This window comes from Camelus bactrianus, chromosome 12 (genome assembly GCF_048773025.1).
Source record: "Camelus bactrianus isolate YW-2024 breed Bactrian camel chromosome 12, ASM4877302v1, whole genome shotgun sequence".
Classification (NCBI taxonomy): Eukaryota; Metazoa; Chordata; class Mammalia; order Artiodactyla; family Camelidae; genus Camelus; species Camelus bactrianus.
Genome location: NC_133550.1, coordinates 8,265,560 through 8,285,372, shown reverse-complemented (window position 1 = coordinate 8,285,372; position 19,813 = coordinate 8,265,560). Strand labels below are relative to the sequence as shown.

The 19,813-nt window shown below is 37.0% G+C and overlaps 1 long non-coding RNA gene across 1 annotated transcript in view; it reads left to right on the top strand.

Annotated features, from left to right (window-relative positions):
- Positions 1-19,044, top strand: part of LOC141579500 (uncharacterized) — a 61,487-nt gene extending 42,443 nt beyond the window's left edge. Inside the window, exons 4-5 of the long non-coding RNA XR_012511045.1 lie at positions 16,910-17,043; positions 18,175-19,044. This is a non-coding gene — a long non-coding RNA (uncharacterized LOC141579500). The remainder of the gene's footprint in view (positions 1-16,909; positions 17,044-18,174) is intronic.
- Positions 19,045-19,813: the final 769 nt, after the last annotated feature.

Genomic DNA, 19,813 nt, shown 5'->3' with positions numbered 1-19,813 from the left:
GCTGTCAGCTTGTCACCGATTGAATATGATGTTAGCTGTGCATTTTGTCATAAATGGCCCTTTTGTGTTGAGATTTGTTCCTTCTATATTGTTGAGAATTTTTATCATGAATGGACGTTGAATGTTGTCAAATGCTTTTTCTACATCTATTGATGTGATCATCTGATTTTTATCATTTGTTTTCTTAATGTAGTGTATAACATTGATTGATTTGCATTCTGATGTCCTTGGAATAAATTCCACTTGATCGTGATGTATGATCTTTTTTATGTATTACTGAATTTGGTTTGCTCATATTTTGTTGAGGATTTTTTTTGCATCTATCATCATCAGGAATGTTGGCCTATAATTTTCTTTTTTTGTGGTATCTTTGGTTTTGGTAGCAGGGTACAGCTGGCCTCATACAATGAGTTTAGAAATGCTCCTTCCTCTTCAATTTTTCTGGACTAGTTGGAGAAGGATAGGTATTAACTCTTTAAATGTTTAGTAGAATTCTCTGGACTTTTGTTTATTAGGAGTTTTTAAATTATTGATTCATTCTCCATATTAGTGATTGGTCTGTTCAGATTATCTATTTCTTCCTGATTCAATTTTGGAAGATTGTATGTTTCTAGGAATTTATCTGTTTCTTTAGGTTGTCCGATTTGTTGGCATATAGCTGCTCATAGCATTTTCTTATGATTGTTTATACTTCTGTGATATCAGCTACAACTTGTCCTCTTTCATTTCTAATTGTATTTGGGCCCTCTCTTTTGTTTTCTTGAGGAGTCTGGCTAAACGTTTATCAATTTGGTTATCTTTTTTTTTTTTTTAAAGGCTCTTAGTTTAATTGATTTTTTTTGTTTTGTTTGTTGGTTGGTTGATTGGTCTCTGGGTACATATTTCCACTCTGATTTTTATTATTTACTTTCTTCTGCTGATATTGGGCTTTGTTTGCTCTTTTAATTCCTTTAGATGGAAAGTTAGGTTATTTATCTGAGATTTTTCTTATTTCTTGAGTTAGGCCTACATGGCTCTAAACTTCCCCCTAAGAACTGCTTTTGCTGCATCCCAAAGATTTTGTTAAGCTGTGTTTCTATTTTCATTCATCTCAGGGTATTTTCTGATTTCTTCTTTGATTTGTTGTTGTTATTGTTGTTGTTGTTGTTGTTAATCCATTGGCTTTTTAGTAGCATGTTGTTTATTCTCCACATTTTTGTGTTTTTTCCAGTTTTCTTCCTGTAATTGATCTCTAGGTTCATACTTTTTGATCAGAAAAGATGTTTGGTATAATTTTCTTAAAGTTAGGGAAGTTTTCAGCTGTAATTTTATCATATGCTTTTTCTGCTCTTTTCTCTGTTTTCTCTTTCTGGACCTCTATAATGAGAATGTTAGTATGCTTGATGCTGTTGTAAAGGTCCCTTACTATCTTAATTTTTTTCCTTTTTTGCTATTCTGACTTAGTGATTTCCATTATTCTGTCATCCAGTTCACTTAACATATTTTTTAAAATTGAAGTACAGTCACTTACAATGTGTCAATTTCTGGTGTACAGCACAATCTCCCAGTCATGCATATACATACATATATTAATTTTCATTTTTTTCATTAAAGTTTATCAAAGATATTGAATATAGTTCACTGTGCTATACAGAATAAACTTAAAAAAATTGTTTAGTCTATTTTTAGATATAGTGGCTAACATATGTAAATCTCAAACTCCCAGATTTATCCCTTCCCACCCCCTTTCCCCAATAACCGTAAGATTGTTTTCTATGTCTGAAAGTCTGTTTCTGTTTTGTAGATGAGTTCATAGTGTCCTTTTTTTCTTTTTAGAATCCACATATGAGTGATATCATCATATTTTTCTCTCTTCCTGGCTTACTTCACTTAGAATTACAATGTCTTGGTCCATCCATGTTGCTGCAAATGGCATTATTTTACTTTTTTATGGCTGAATACAATTCCATTGTATAAATATACCACTACTTCTTTATCCAGTCTTCTGTTGATGGACATTTAGGTTGCTTCCATGTTTTGGCTATTGTATACAGTGCTGCAGTGAACATTAGGGTGCATGTATCTTTTGAATTAGAATTCCCTTTGGGTATATCCAGAAGTGGGATTTCTGGATCATATGGTAGGTCTGTTTTTCATTTTTTTGAGGAATCTCCATACCGTTTTGCACAATGGCTGCACCAAACCACATTCCCACTAGCAGTGTAGGAGGGTTCCCTTTTCTCTACACCCTCTCCAGCGTTTGTCATTTGTGGACTTTCGAATGATGGCCATTCTGACTGGTGTGAGGTGATACCTCACTGTAGTTTTGATTTGTATTTCTCTTATAATTAGTGATATTTAACAGTTTTTCATGTGCCTATTGGCTATTTGTATGTGTTCATTGGGGAATTGCTTGTTTAGGTTCTCTGCTCATTTTTGGATTGGATTGTTTGTTTTTTTGTTAAGTTGTATGAGCTGTTTATATATTCTGGAAGTTAAGCCTTTGTCAGTTGCATCATTTGCAAATATTTTCTCCCACTCCATAGGTTGTCATTTTGTTTTGCTTATGGTTTCCTTTGCTGTGCAAAAGCTTATTAATTTAATTAGGTCCCATTTGTTTATTTTTGCTCTTATTTCTATTCCCTGGGTAGACTGCCCTAGGAGGACATTCCTAAGATTTATGTCAGAGAATGTTTTACCTATGTTTTCTTTTAGGAGATTTATCGTGTCTTGTCTTATATTTAAGTCTTTAAGCCATTTGAGTTTATTTCTGTGGATGGTGTAAGGGAGTGTTCTAACTTCATTGATTTACATGCTGCTATCCAGTTTTCCCAACACCACTTGCTAAAGAGACTGTCTTTATTCCATTGTATTTTCTTGTGTCCTTTTTTGAAGATTAATTGACCATAGGTCTCTGTATTTATTTCTGAGTTCTCTATTCTGTTCCATTGATCCATATGTCTTGTTTTTATGCCAGTACTATGCTGTTTGATTACTGTAGCTCTGTAGTATTGTCTGAAGTCTGGGAGGGTTATTTCTCCAGCTTCATTCTTTTTCTTCAATATTGCTTTGGCAATTCTGGGTCTTTTGTGATTCCATATAAATTTTAGGTTTGTTCTAGTTTTGTGAAAAAATGTCCTGGATACTATGATAGGGATAGCATTAAATCTGTAGATTGCCTTGGGCAATATGACCATTTTAACAATATTTATTATTCCAATCCAAGAGCATGGGATATCCAAGAGCATGGGGTATCTTTCTATTTCTTTAAGTCATCTTTAATTTCTTTAATCAGTGTTTTGTAGTTCTCCATGTATAAGACTTTCACCTCCTTGGTCAGATTTATTCCTAAGTATTATTATTTTGGATGTGATTTTAAAAGGGATTGTTTCTTTACTTTCTTTTCCTGCCAATTCATTGTTAGTGTAAAGAAATGCAACTGATTTTCGTATGTTAACCTTGTAGTTAGTTTGCTGAATTCTTTTATCAGCTCTAGTAGTTTTTTTGTGTGGAGCTTTTCGGATTTTCTATATATAGTATCATGTCGTCTGCATATAGTGACAATTTTACCTCTTCTCTTCCAATTTGAATCCCTTTTTTTTTTTCTTTTTCTTGCCTGATTTCTGTGGAAATCAGAATTTCCAAGAGTATGTTGAATAGAAGTGGTGAGAGTGGGCATCCTTGTCTTGTTGCAGATTTTAGTGAAAAGGCTTTCATTTTTTCACCATTGAGTACTATGCCGGCTGTAGGTTTGTCATACCATATAGTCATTCATAGTATTCTTGTATGATATTTTGTATTCCTTGGTATTGGTTGTAATTTCTCTGTTTTCCTTTCTTATTTTGTTTATTTGTGTTCTCTCTCTTGTCTTCTTGATGAGCCTGGCCAGAGGTTTGCCAATTTTGTTTACTCTTTCAAAAAAACCAGCTCTTGGTTTGATTGATTTTTCTATTGTTTTTTAATCTCTATTTTATTTCTTTCCTACCTGATCTTTACTATTTCCTTACTTCTGTTGACTTTTGGTTTTGTTTGTTCTTCTTTTTCTAATTCTTTTAGGTGGTAGGTTACTTGAGATTGCTTGTCTTTTTTAAGGAAGGCCTGTATCCACTTGTGCATTCTTCTGTATCACCTAACCTGCTGTTCATTCCTTCTGCTATATTTTTTGTTTCAGTTATTCTATTCTTCAGCTCTGATTGGTTCTTTTTTATATTTTCTAGTTCTTTGTTGATGTTCTCATTGTGTTCCTCTATTCTTTTCCCAAGCTCAGTGAGCATTTTTATTATTATTGCTTTGGACTCTTATCAGTTAAATTATTTATCTCTGTTGTGTTAGGGTTTTTTCTGGGGTTTTATCTTGTCCTCTTGTTTGGAACATTTTGCTCTGTTTTCTGATTTTGTTTGACTTTCACTCTCCCTACAAGCTTAGGTGAAACAGTTACCTATCCTGGTTTTGAAGGTATGTCCTCGTATGGGAGCATCCCTCTGCAGCGTGTGTGTGCCCAGCAGCTTTGGTGAAGTGAGCCCAGGACATGTCTTGTGCCAGGGGCACTGCTGGAAGCTGCCCCAGTAGGAGGTAGGGCTGATGTCAGAGGGGATAAGCTGGAGAAGGAGCCCTGAGGGAGCTGGGCTTCTCCCAGGAGTGATCTCAGGCTTCACCTTGGTTGAGAGTGGGTCCAGGGCCTGAGAGGCTGGAGCTGCACTTCTCATCTGGCTCCACTTTTTCTGATTGAACACGATGGGTGGTCTTTGCCTTAGTAGGGAGTAGTGCTGGAGCAGGAGGAGGGGCTGGAGTAGGAGCCCATGGTGGGCTGGGACTGTGCTGGAGTGGTCCCGGTAGGCCAGCCAGAACACCAGTCAGTTTTCAGTCTGCTGCCTCTGCACTGGGACTGGGAGCAAGCTACTTCGTGTGGGCACTCTCCAAGAGGAGAGTCTCAGTTTCTCACAGCCCTCTGGTTAAGCCTCACTGGTTTTTAAGTCAGCCGAGAGGGCTAATCTTCCCAGGGCCGGACCCCAGGGCTGCAGTGACTACTATGGGGCTCAAGTCCTTCATTCCTAAGGGACGACTGATATACCCCTTCTCCTCTGAGTCACTCGTTGGGGTGTGGGTTCTGAGGAGACCGCTCTCCCCCTGCTTTCCTACCAAACTCTGTGTGGTTATTTATAGCCCTGGTTTTAGAAGAGGTGTTCTGCTAGTCTTCAGGTGGTTGTCAGTGAGAGTTGCTCCACATGTAGTTGTGGGTTTGATGTGTTCATGGGGAGAGGTGAGCTCAGGGTCTTCCTACTCCACCATCGATCCCTCTCCTTCAGTTCTTGCTATGGATAAGAGATGTGACCTCATAGCAAAGAGATGTAATGATCAAAATTTCCACCAAGTGTATCCCTAAAGTTTGAAACTTACCACCTATTTGTGACATGCTGGAACTCCTTCCTCACTGGTAACTGGTGTGGCTAACAAGAGTACAATTTTTTTTTTTAATGTTGCCACTGAAATCCATATATATCTAAAAAATATTGTGATACCATAGTGTAAAAAAAAGAGTATTTGCATAGGTATTAATGATGTGCAGTGTGAGTTGCGTTCTATTCTTTAGGGTTTTATTTTTCCAAAATAGATCACAATGTAGTACACAGCATATTACCCAGTAGATGATAACTTGGGTATAATTTTTATTTGGGGTCTGTTTGTTTGATTTTTGGTGGTGGTTTGTTTGTTTGTTTGTTTGTTTGTTTATTTTTAAGAACACACATGGAAAGCAGAGTTCATATGAATTTTTAAGGTAAAATGGGGCTTTCAAAGACTTTTTCTTTCTGGTCTTGACTGCCTTGAGCTATTATTTAGAACAGGACAAGATCTATTTTATAAGCTAAGATGACATAAATCCCAAAATCACACGTGGTCCACAGATATATGATAATTTGAGCATGATGTGTTTCTGAATGCTCTCTTCAGCTTGTTGCATTTTATTCTCTGGAAATCTCTGTTGAACAGTTAAAAACAGCAAATGTGAAAGAGCACTGATGAATTTAATTCCATCTGTGATTTCTGTATGCATGAGTCATGATCCCAGCATCACATCTATGCTAGGAAACATTAGCTCGACAGAGCACAGACGACTGCACACTCCATAGTGCCTTTATTTGTAATGCAAACTCCTTGAGGGACATGACTAATATTTTGATGTCCCTCATGATGACTAAAATGCATGTAGTGATGCCAAATCATACTCGGGGAGTAAATGCATGACTTGATACCAAACTCAGTACAAAGATGAGATTGAAAGAAGTCATGATTAGCTATTATTCCTCACAGCTGTTTTCTCATTGGTGCTACTAAACATGTCATTGAAAAAAACAAATGATGTATCCTAGGAAGATGACATTTCATCTTGTCTTCTGGGTCCTCACAAATCCCATACTTTGGAGTTTAGATCTCTGTCAGTCTGTTACACTTGAATGCATGGGAAGCCTGTGATTGAGTGGCTCAGAACCAAGGCTTACAGTGAAATTGATACAACTCTGCCATTTCCAGCTGTGTGATCGTTAGCAGTCTCTCAATCTCTCCAAGACTCAGTTTCCTCAAATGCAAACTGAGGATGATAATAGCATATGCCTTACTAGGTTCTTGTAAAAATTAAGTTGGTTAATACAGTGCTAAACGCCATGGCAAAGGCTAAATGCATAATAAGTGATGGTTATTACCCAGCAGCACAGTGAGATACGGTGGTGAATACAGAGTAGAACCAATCTTGGGCTCTGCCCCCAGCACTTTGCCATTTAGTTTGAATAAGCAAGATGTACACATAAGTAAATAAAATCCAAACCCACAATGAGGCAGGGCTGTTGCACTGCACAGGGAATAGTTATTATCCAATTTCAGAGATGAGAAAGATCAAAGAAAATAGAATCAGAAAAGGAATCAGAGGAGGCAGGAGGTGAAGTGGGCCATAACAGTGAGCAGGATTTCCGTGGACTGAGGGAGAAGTTTGGGTCGAGGCAAAGGCGTTAAGGAAGAAAGACCAGTGTGAGCAAGAGCATGGAAGCAGAGAGCCCAGCGTGGACGGGGCGGCGAGGTGATGGGTGGCTGACTGGCATGAGGGCTCTTTTGGGAAGCAGACAGAGACCTATTCAACTGCAAGCTGATCCTCAGTAGAGGAGACGATTAAAAAAAAAACAGGAAGAAATGTCGATTTACTATGAAAATAAGTTGTCACTGCATATTGAGGAGAACAATGGAATAAAAAATCATGTTTAAGGAAAATGCATATATATTTCACGTGTTAATACTAAAACCAAATTATGGCATGATGAACAGTGGATGGAGTTGAGTGGTGATGCTGTCTCTACTGAAGACTCAGCCAGCCTATAGAGAGTTTTGAACCTGGGATGACCCTTTAGAGTTGTCCCCGTTTGGATAATAGACGGGCCTTTTTACCCTCACTGATCCACCCTTGGAGATGGGTCACTATAGAAATGCAGTGTGGCTGGATAAGGAAGCTCTCTAACCTGAAAGGAGCTGACGGCGAGGGCTATCTTCTGGCAGCAGTCTCAGCACCTAGAGGAATAAGTCCTCCATTCCCAGAGGAACATCTGGACAACACAGCAGAGTCCAGCACAGCTGCCAGCACTCTTAAAGGGGTCAAATACAGAGTGGTGAGATGGTGACTTATGGCCTGGTCTAATTATTTCACTCCCATTCTTCCTGCCCTCAACTTAGGACTCTTCCCTGTACAGGGTTGCGTAGGAACTTTTTTTTAAATAATTGGGCAACTCAAACTGAGAAAAACAAATGGCATCGCTACCAAAGTTTCCTGAAAACACCAAATGTGGTTTCAATTCATAGATAGCAGAATCGCTTAAAATCCTCTTTCTTGTTTCTCTCCTCCTTAGTATCTCATCTGAGCATCAGCTTCCTCCAGTTCTCCCCTGAGCTCCTATGTATCAGCCCCGCCAGTTCCCTCCCGACTCCCGTCCCCAGGTCAAGCCCAGCTCTGCTGCTAGGGTTTCCCTCTTTGCAAATCTAGCCCAGCCTCATCCACTGGAACTCTCTTTCCAGCTAGTTTGTGCTCCTCTCCCACCTCCATCCCACCACTACTCTGTCCTTGTTTTTGTTTTTGTTTTTGTTTTTGTTTTACAGCCAAAGTCCAAGAGCACATGTAGCAGACACAACTTCATGCTGAAGGTTAGTTCATTATTATGCCCCACACTCTAGTTACGGCCTGTTTGTGTTCGTGCTCTCTGTAGTCTCTTTGCAGTCTCACTCTCCATAGATGCTAAATGAATGTATCGGATACCTCTCAGCCCACTCTTTACTCCGGCCTTTCGGTGGCAGCCAGTTCTGCACAGGTCTAATCTGACAGCAGCTGCTTCTGCTTTATCATGTGTCACTTGTCATCAGCCCCTGGGCATCTCTAACCCTGTGACCTGGGACATCTTTGGACACCTGTCCCCGTTCGTTCATGAACAACATATGGAATAAGAATTAATACTCCAAGGGGTAGCCTTGGACCAATGACAGATGAAAGCCGGTAAATAAATGCTCCCTTTCTGCAGCAGGTGTAGGCAAGAAGGAAAAGGGTTAGATGTGCCTTATAGAGCTTTTGCAAGCACTGATGAGTTAGAAGCATGAATTAAACCACTGTCCATTCCTTTAGATAGAGAAATGTTACAGCAGAACACCAGGGACAATATAAATTAACTCTTGGAAGTTTGATAAATGGCCACCTGCTTTGGAACATTTACACAAGAAACAAACTTTCATTTGATTAAAAAAAAATTGATCAAAAATTTTGCAGCCTCCTTTCAAAGTGCTCCTTTCAACTCTTTCATTTAGACAGACTTAGTTTTCTTATGCTTTTGAAATTGGTGATGGGTGAATAAGAACATGCCGCTTTCATCTAGAATTAGACGTCTTATTGCAGTGAGCCTTGATGCTAATTTCCAGGTGTACAAACCTGCCCCCTCCTCTCACTCCATATAAACAAGTTCATCTCCCACATTTACCAGCATTGCTACCTGGGTAGTAGTTCACTGAATCAAAAAGATTAAAATTATTTCTAAATGACACTATCAAATCAGTTATTAGGAGAATACTCTATTGAAATGTCTATTCAGTTTGAGATATAAAAATGGAACTATGAATTCCTGTGAATGCTGACTTGGAGGGGACCAATGCTATACCTGCCCTCCAGTTAATCCTCAAATATTTGACAATTGCTGTGTGTGAGTCGCTCTGTTAGATCTGGAGCAATTACAAAGACCTACAGTAATCCTTCCCCCATGGTGAGTTCCTCTTACATTGAATTTAAGTGCACTGAGATTTGATGAGTCACTTCTGCTGCTTTTCACTGGGGCTGCACAGGTCTGCTGCTGCTGCTCTGCCCCGGCTGGAGAATGGAGAAAGTTACATTTCGCTGCCCCTCCCTTTTTCTCTTTATTTTCTTTTTCCTCTTTCTCCCTCTATCATTTTACTTTTGAGGAATAAAGTCTTGAGGGGCAGATATAAGGGTTTCAGCAAAGATTTGTGTTGCATGAGAACTCCTCTAATTGAGAAACTGTTAGCTCCATATATTCTGAAAGATTAAGGCTAAAGGAAGCCTTGAGTCAGCACAGGGCTGGGGCAGCCACATCTGTCAGATCAGGGACGGGAGGTGGGGAGCCGGCTCTGGGTGGGGGCAGTTGCAGGGACAAGCAGCAGAGATGTGCTCACAGGAGAGTGCATCCCAGATGACACAGACCAGCAAGGAAGCAGAGACCAGAGCTCTTCCCACATCCATGTGCTTAATGCACCTGTTCCCAGAATGTCTCCCAGCATCAAAAGTTATTGGTTCTGATGCAAACACAATCCTAATGTACACAGAGGGATAGTGGAATAGCTGTACAATTCCTTGTATTTTCACAATAATAAAAGTCAATAGAAGAAATGAAATAACTCATCTTTGACCTGCCTTATGGAAACTTTGGCATGAGATCATAACTGATTTTACAGCTTTTATTCTGATAGGTACTTAAAAAAAACTTTATGAAATGTTTGGCTGAAGAAGTCAACGGTATAGAATAACTGATATTATTAGACACTAGGCTTTATCTCTTGGACTGGAAGCGAATCAGTCTCAAAGAGTTGGAAGAGTTGAAATCAATCTCAGTGAATCTCAAAGAGTTAGAAGTTGCATTTTCCAACAGTGCTGGAAAGTATCAAGACGTCTGCAAATTTAAAATAAAGCAGATTCTAAAAGCCATAATGTTTTTGGTCTGAACTTCAGAACTACAGGATGTCACAGTGAAGACTCATCTCTCTTCAAGAGAAAAATTAAACTTGAATTTATGCAACTAATATTTGTTGAATACCTCCCATGTGTCAGGCACATAGTTATTAGTTGCTGGGTGATTCACTACAGTCTTAGAAAGATGTGCAGGGAGGCTTTAGCAAAGATCATGTATATTTTGTTTTCTATTTTTCTTTTTTTTTTAATTGAAGTAGTCAGTTGCAATGTGTCAGTTTCTGGTGTACAGCATAATGTTTCAGTCATACATATACATATGTATGTTTGTTTGCATATTCTTTTTCATTATAGGTTACTGTAAGATATTGAATATAGTTCCCTATGCTATACAGAAGAAATTTGTTTTTTACGTATTTAATATATAGTAGTTAGTATTTGCAAATCTCAAACTCCCAGTTTATCCCTTCCTACCTCCTTTACCCCCAGTTACCATAAGTTTGTTTACTATGTCTGTGAGTCTCTCTGTTTTGTAAATAAGTTCATTTGTGTTTTTCCTTTTAGATTCCTCAGATGAGTGATATCATATGGTATTTTTCTTTCTCTTTCTGGCTTACTTCACTTAGAATGAGGATCTCTGGATCCATCCATGTTGCTGTAAATGGCATTATTTTATTCTTTTTATGGCTGAGTAGTATTCCATTGTATAACTATATCACAGCTTCTTTATCCAGTCATCTGTCAATAGACATTTAGGTTGCTTCAGTGTCTTGTCTATTGTATATAGTGATGCTACAAACATTGGTGTGCGTGTATCTTTTTGAATTTGAGTTCCCTATGGATATATGCCCAGGAGTGGGATTACTGGATCTTATGGTAAATCTGTTTTTCATTTTTTGAGGAATCTCTATACTGTTTTCCGTACTGGCTGCACCAAATTACATTCCAAAGCAGTGTAGGAGGGTTCGCTTTTCTCCACATCCTCTCCAGCATTTATCGTTTATGAACTTTTTAATGATGGCCGTTCTGACTGGTGTGAGGTGATACCTTGTTGTAGTTTTGATTTGCATTTCTCTGATAATTAGTGATATTGAGCATTTTTTCATGTGCCTATTGGCCACTTGTATGTCTTCATTAGAGAATTGCTTGTTTAGGTCTGCCAACTTTTGGATTGAGTTTTTTTGTGTCTGTTATTAAGTTATATGAGCTGTTTATATATTCTGGAAATTAAGCCTTTGTCAGTCACATCATTTGCAAATATTTTCTCCCACTCTGTAGGTTGTCATTTTGTTTTGCTGATGGTTCCCTTTGCTGTGCAAAAGCTTGTAAGTTTAATTAGGTCCCATTTGTTTATTTTTGCTTTTATTTCTATTGCCTGGGTAGACTGCCCTAGGAGAACATTGCTAAGATTTATGTCAGAGAATGTTTTGTCTATGTTTTCTTCTAGGAGGGTTATAGTGTCTTATGTTTAAGTCTTTAAGCCTATTTTTTGTTTTTCTTTAACCAAAAGAGTATAGAAAATAATTTCAAGAACACCAGAACCATTGTGTAGAAACATACAGATGGGCTGGCTACGAAATTAGCCAATAGAGCACACATATAGAGGAGACCACTGCTCCACTCTGTGACCTTTGGGCCTTTCTTTCTCCTCTCTTAGTCTTTATGGCCACCGTGGGGATAAGGCAGCAGCAGCCCCTCAGGGTCAAAGGCAGTTAGAAATTAGTTTCATAAGATCCATTATTACTCATTTAAGATGCTTAAAATGCATTGCAACTCATTGTTTAATGTGCAGCCTTTAAGTGAAATAAAATAAAACTTAACAGTTACGATGTTTTCCTGTAAACTTACTCATTAAAGTCTTAGTTTCTTCTCCTCAGGGTTCTGGGGACCCCTTTCCCTAGCCGTTGGGTAGGATTACTGCAAAAGGCCTTGGAGCTGTATTATCCATTATGGAAGACAGCACATGTGGCTACATAAACTTAAATTAATTAAAATTAAATAAATTACATTTAAAGTGTTAATAGCCAAACATGGCCAGTGGCTACCATATTGAACAGCACAGATACAGAATGTTTCCATCATCTAAGGAAGTGCTCTTGGACAACTCAGCCTTAGCATTACCTTTGAGGAGGTTGTCTAGAGTTACTTGGGCACAGTTCAAGTTAAGGGCCAATAGCACAAGTTGTGTTGTTATATTGTACAACAGCACAAGTGCCAGGTGACTGATGATAGTAATTAATAGTTTAAGAATCAGAAGAGAGTTCACAGTGAGTGAAGTGGTCAGGGAAAGCTTCGTGGAAAAGGTGGGATTTGAGTTAAGTCCCAAGGGACTGTTAGGATTTGGGCAAGCAGCAGAGGTATTCCAGATGATGGACAAAACCTGAAGCAATACGTAAATGTCAAGTAATTTAAGGTATATTTAGGGCAGTGATCTGAAAGTTCATGTATAGGAAAGTAATTTGAAATCATATTGTAGACGACATGGGAGGCTGAGGTGAGTACACGATGAACCTCGGTTTTAGAAGGATGTTAAAAATGTGCTGGGGTCTGTTTTCTAAGGAGGACACATCAGCAGGACCACTGTGGCCCCAACAGGGCTTCATTTGGGAATCAGAAGAGGGCTCCCTGGAAGTTAAGTATTTTTAAAGTTGGTATAGTTTAATATACCTATAACATAAAAAAACATAAAATGACTTTTGTAAATGACACAAATTGAAGTATATAATTATAGAAAATTAAAAATTTAATCACAATAATTAGGAACTCGGAGTTACAATAAAATGTAACTATAAAATAATTATACGTCTTACTTACATAGGAAACAAAACCCTTCATCACTGCTTTAGTGCTCACTTACGCTATTTCTGTACAGAAAGGGCTACGGGATTTGACAGCCTGTCTCATGGCATTGTTCTTAAAAAATGTACAGTAGGATTTGAGGTTTGCCATTTGGCACACACCAAGCACCACTGCAACCAACCAGTTCTGAAATCACATGCCGAGGTTTTATTCAAAACAAGAAATCACTTTCCCTACTGAAGTTTGTGGCTTTTGCTTTTATGGGTTCTGCCTCATTTTGTGTTTCCCTCTATAAATCCTCAGTGTTTTACACTAATTGCCTCAGTTATTCTTTGATGGTTAATCCAAAGACCTCTTCCTATCGACCTGATGTCTCCATATTTGGTCAGATTTTCACTGTCCTGTCAGACAGAAACCACAGCAGAGCACTCACTCTGCCTCAGAGGTATGTTTTCTTGATTAGTATCATCATAATTCTTCACATTAAATATCATAAGAGTATTTAAAAGGCCATACAAATTTTTATGATCATATATCTATTTTTTCAAAATTATATTGTTGTCTAGAAAATTTTTTAAAAGTTGATTTTGAAATTTAGTTTTGAATCCTGAACTGACAATATGATTTGAGGTCAAAATAAGTCTGCCTTTTTCTACATTGGAGAAATTGGCATTAATGTAAAGATGCTCACAATTTGTTTGGTGTCAATAATAGGGACTTTGCAAATACCATCATTTCTAACTTTATAAAAGATTCTGAATCACTTAAATGCTTTCAAGGGCAATACATACATTAAATTTTGGTTTATGCATCATTTCACTTAAAATGTTGAGCCAAACTAGTAACATCACCAGCAGTTTCCGTAAGCACAAACTGCATCTCACTGAATTGAGATGGCCTGATTGCAATGACTTGAATTTCTCAGTGTGGATCCTGCAGTGGTTTCAAATTTGTGTTTGTCAAATGCGTTTTCAAAACATCCCAATATTTCACTGAAGCCAAAGAGTAGTAATTATATAGTTCTTGGATAATGTTTAAAAAGGAAAAAAAAAAAAACTGAAGTGATAGTAAGAGTTTTTTTGCTTCATTGTTAAAGGACAAACATTTTAGAATGCCTTAGATATTTTTTAAGGATTTTTTGTAGCAAATCGTTGTTTTCCATGTTACTGGGACACTTTAGAGTCCCAGGCTTCTAGAATGTTTTTGACTTAAATTTATTCTTTTAATTTAGTCTATTAAATTGATTTGTTTACCAATATATATATAAAATTTGCCAGCATCTGGTTTTGTCTTTTATTCCCTAAATAATGTGCAAAGTTATTTATTGTCAGTGTTTGTATTCTGCATGTAAGTAAGTTCTGCCATAATGCTTTCAAATTTGGCTTTGGTTTCTGCTAAATGAAGATTCCCATTATCATGCACATCAAATTTCTTGGATGATGTTCTGGATGGTGGGTATCACCTTGCCAAAAACTGAATCGGGTATCATGCCTTCAAAAACAGCACATCAGTATTTTTACCATCAGTGTACAATGTCTTCATTGTATCATTGTGATAACTATGTCCATAAAAATAAGTTCAATTTAAAAACGCTACTACTGATGAATATTGTACTTTGTGAAAATGCTATAAGTGCTGCCAATAACTGTACAATCAGTCTCAGTCCCCAGTTACTTTTTCCATCAATTGAAGAGTTTGAAATATACAAAAGAAAATTACATAGTCATCAGAGATAATAAACTAAATAGGGGGCAGTGGGTTTTCCACCATTTTGAAGAATTTGTGTCCAATAAACATCTGAAAACATCATGTTAATACTATCTCTTGGAAAACTGAAATGTCTTATTTAGGCTATGAACCTGGATCAGCAGACAGCATGCTTAGTATAATAAGTTCTTTGTGATTTTCTATTCCTGTTTTTTCTTAAAATTCTGGAGTAATAGCTTTCATGGAGACATACAGGAAATTTACTCATGTTTCATCTGTGCCCTAACTAGCCACATTCTGCTCAGGTTAGGAACTCTGAAATACATTTTATTTTTTCTACCTTTCCATCTGTTTTTTTCCAAAATTTTATTCAATAATTATAATAATTTGTTTTCTTTCTGATTTTTGATGATGACCATTTTTTAATAAAACTTTTTTGAATTTCTAATAACAGTTTAGCATTTTAAAACAAAAATATTTATAAGTAAATTACATAAATTACTAATATATGTATGTAATAAATTGCTAAATTTTGTTAGGAGTTCATTTTTGTATCAGGGAATTCTTTTGTGACAACAAATAATAGCTATCGTTTTTGTGGAGCATTACATGGTAATCTTTAAATATATTAAATACTTTAAGGTTATTAATGGCACGTGGATATTACTTATTGCATAGTGATTCATATTATGATGAAATACTTGTACATTTAAATCAAGAACTCAGTAATACCATCTGGTACAGTAAATAAATGGCTAATAAAATTAACGAAACCACAGAATGTCAAATATAGCAATGTACTAATTTTAGGGAATTTTAAAAAAATAAGTATTTACTGATCACTATACATATTCACTGTAAAAACAGCATCTTATTTAGCACCAAAGCATATTTTAGATATCATCAGATCAACAAGATCTTTCAATTATCAAACTTGTTCCTCTTTCATAAGTTAATGTGACATAACATTCTATGTATACATATAATTATATAATACAAAATGTCTTTGAATAACACATTTTTACTTCCCACTAGTCATAAAGTTATCAAAATATATTCATTTTTTAGAGCAAGACTCTACCACCACCATTTTAATTGATAATAAAAATTATCAATCTAAATATGGAAATAGTCCATCTTTGGGGTCAACAGATAGTGCAGAAGAGCTACATTTTGGAGACATGAACTGATCTAAACTTATGTCTAGTTGCTTGTTTTAGAAGTGAATTATATCTCCAGTTATTCATGTTTATAGTAGTCCGTAAACTGTAAAACAGTCCATTGCATTCAGTAATGATAAGAATGCGTTAAGAATGTAATAGAGCTAAGTCTTCTTATATCAGCTTTCCCTACTGGAAAAAGCAAAATTAATTGTAATCTCCTCTGTCAAAGGCCAGTAGTGATTCCCTATCTCAAAGGCATTTCCAAACACCGAGTTTATATGGAGATTGGTAAATTATCTCAGAGCAATATGTTGGTTTACAGAAGGAGGTTTAAAATCAACTTTTCAATTTATTCAATGATTTTACAATAAATCAACTGCCTTCTCTATGCAGTAAAATATTTTCTGTGAAACAGCACATCAGTTGGCTTAGAATCACAATTTTGTTGTTCTCTGTAAAATGTTATAGTGAGTAAAATTATATTTTTATGGTTGCATTGAGTAAAGAACACTCGTGCAATAGCTTTGATTTGCCAACCTAATTCTTATCCACATGAACTGCCACTCTCCACTGCATGTACCTTCTTCTTTAGTCATCTGGCCCTTTCTAAACACCATTCTTGAAGCTCTCCGTAATACCATTATTTTTTCTTTAATCTTGAAAGAACAGAGACAACTTCACGAACAATTTATGTATCTTTGGAGAGTATTTTAATATATGAGCAAAATTAATTGTACAGTAGTGTGAGGCTTTTTAGAATATTAGGTTCCTTCCTAGAGTTGACCAGCAGATCTCGTCGGTCTCAACTGCTTCACATAAAATCGTATTCAGACAGCTTGTCTGTGTATTTGTTACCTCATATGTTAGATCATCCTTTTTCCATCTCCCTGTAGAAAATGAAATTGTTTGGAAGAACACTGTGAATAAATCAGTTATTTTTTTTTCAACAAGGTGGAGCCATATGGGGCCAGTTTATTACAAGTTAGTTATTAATGTAAGAAGCTGATATGAGAATATTTACCCCATCATTTTTTTCCTATTGTAGGATGTATTAATGCTTACCAGACAGATATGAACCACAGTGACGCCACCAGCCACATATTAGATTATGTCTTGAAGCTTCTGTTGAAATGAGGAAATTAATTGAACGACTCAAAGAGGACTGTTTCCTGGATCCAGGTATGTTGGATATTTTTCTAGAGTCCAAATGCCACCTGTCGGTGGGAGGTTTCACTGCAAAGCGTATTAAAACAAGCAAAAACAACAAAGACCACAGGTTAGAACTGAGTGAGATATATTCACCAAATACAGGGATCACGTATTTGCCTGAACTATAGATTGGGCAAGTGGCTCATGGCTGCTTTGGAGAAAGTGAACATGTCCATAGAAAACTGTGATATTTAAAATTTTCTCCACTGGTACTGTTTCTATTTTCATACTTTTGGAATTTATCGCTTAACACGTGATACCTAAATCACCATATTTCTTGGAATTACCTAAAAGTTTTAAACTCAGAACCGTCCTTTATTTGTATCGTAGCTATGGACTAGACTAGAAGGGAGTTCCCGAGGAAGAAGTAGGTCACAAAAGCAAGGTTAGAAAGAACATGAAGGTAATTTTCAGTTATAAAAATTGGCCGAAATAAAGTACATGTCATAGTTATAAAATAACTTAAAAGATAGTTGTGTAAGCTGCTTGACTGGAATCAGATAACCAAGGTGAAAGTCAAACACGACAAAAGAGAGGAAAACTATCACCAACTAAATAAAGCAAAGGAAACTAATCCCAGTAAAGGAACAAATATTCAAACCAAAGGAACAAACGAGAGAGACCGGAAACTAATCGTAGGCACTCCTGTTTCTACTTTCCTCATGTAGCTGTCATGTTCTCTTGGTTCAAGACCTCGAGTCCACCCGTGTGGTTCAGATGCCTCTCCTGTTTTATCACAGGACTTCCCCGTTGCACTGTGACTGTTGATTCATGTCTTTACTTGTTGACAGGGGACTGGGACTCAAGTCTTCCTCACCTCTATGTACAGTGGTTCGCACAATGCCTGGCCAAAATAACTGCTTATAATTAATTGTTTGTTGGAAGAATGAATAAATGCCAAGTTCACAACTCCTACAAAGGCCAAGTGGGTGAATGAAAAACTTTATTGTCTACATCCCTTTGCTAGAATATAAACCCCATGAGGTCAAGAATTTTTATGTTTATCTGAAATACTTCTTGGCTCACAGTAGGTGTTCAATAAACATTAAGTCAGTAAATAAGTGAAAATGTCATTGATTCATTCATTTGCTTATTCAACAGATACGTACTGAGGACCCACGATGTTCCGGGTATTGTTCTAGGCTGTTTATCCGGTCCCACTACAGTCACCCACCCACCCACCCAGGGTTTTGGCTAATGATGATGGCTTTTGACTGGTATTGATAATTTAGTGAAGCATCTCTCTTCAGTTCCCTCCCTTTGCTCTTCCAGATCGTTACATGTCTCTGCTGCTTTTCTTCCAGTTGCTCTGCCATAGTTTATTCCTTCTCACCTTCATTTGTCTTCCACTCTTTTCAGAAGTGAGGTAAGAATGACATAGTCAAGCAATTTAAGTACCATAAGACTGTTAAGTGTCCAAGTCCTTTTCCTGTCTTTAAAGTATTTCTGTCCACTTCCTTTACGTTTCAACCTATTGTGAACACCTTCAGCCAGTACACATATGTATTAAAACATTTCTCATTATTCAATTTTATCAACTTTTCCATTTTAATGGGTTATATTGTAAAAGGATCTTGTATTATTTTACATTGTGTATGCATGCGGGAAGTTAACTCTGATGATCACCTAAAGATAAACTTTCATAATACACTTTATAACTTCCCTGTCATTTGAAGACCCTCTACATTTTAAAGAATGACCTTAAATAAAATTCATTTTCCTAAGCATTCTTCAGCTAGGTGGCAGGTAAGACGTGTAAGGTATATGAAAGAAGCAATTTTTGTACGTTTACTTTTCACTAATGAATCCCCTGCATTGAGAGCGGTGCTGAGAACACAGCAGGCACTCAATAAATATTTGTTGAATGCATGAATAAAAGATACGACATGAAAATGAATAGTGAATACACTTAGGTGAAGATAAAGATGGCATTGGTGAATGCGGGTGATCGATCCAGTTAAAACCTTTATAGATCAGTTAGTATGAGACAGCGCTAATTGTTTTATGTCTTTGATTTGTAAACACAAGTTTATTGGGCTCATAATTTTCTTTTGATTTCTTGGAATAAGGGAAAATATGAGCAGGACTTTGAAAATCCTGGCCAGGTGAATTTTGAAGGGTTGGTACAAAGCTAAGTTTTCCCCTTTAACCCTTAGTGTTGCATTAAAAGAAACATGCACTCTGAGGGATGGTCTGGAGTCTGTGAAGCCACTGCAGCACATCCGGAGTGAGTCTTGGAGATTTCTAACTGCAGAACAGATGCGTGGGTCCGGGGAGGGGGAGGATGGGGTGGTCTCAAATCTCAGAGGGCAGGATGAAAGTAAATATCAAATGAGTATCCAATTAGATAATATATTCACAGCAAGAGTTCAAGAAATGATAGCCATAAGCTATTTTTTAATCTTTTTTTAAACACCTTTATTGTGGTATGGTTCCTGTAGAGTAAACTACACATATTTCAGATGTACCATTTGATGAATTTTGATAGATGTATACACCAATGAAACCACTACCAAATCAAGACAGCTAACATTTCCATCACTCCCCAAGAGGTGCAATTTTCTAATCCTCAACTTATCCCTTCCTATCCCCCTTACCCCCTGGTAACCATAAGTTTGTTCTCTATGTCTGTGAGTCTGTTTCTGTTTTGTAGATAAGTTTATTTGTGTCCTTTTTTTAGATTCCATGTATAAGTGATACCATATGGCATTTTTCTTTCTCTTTCTGGCTTACTTCACTT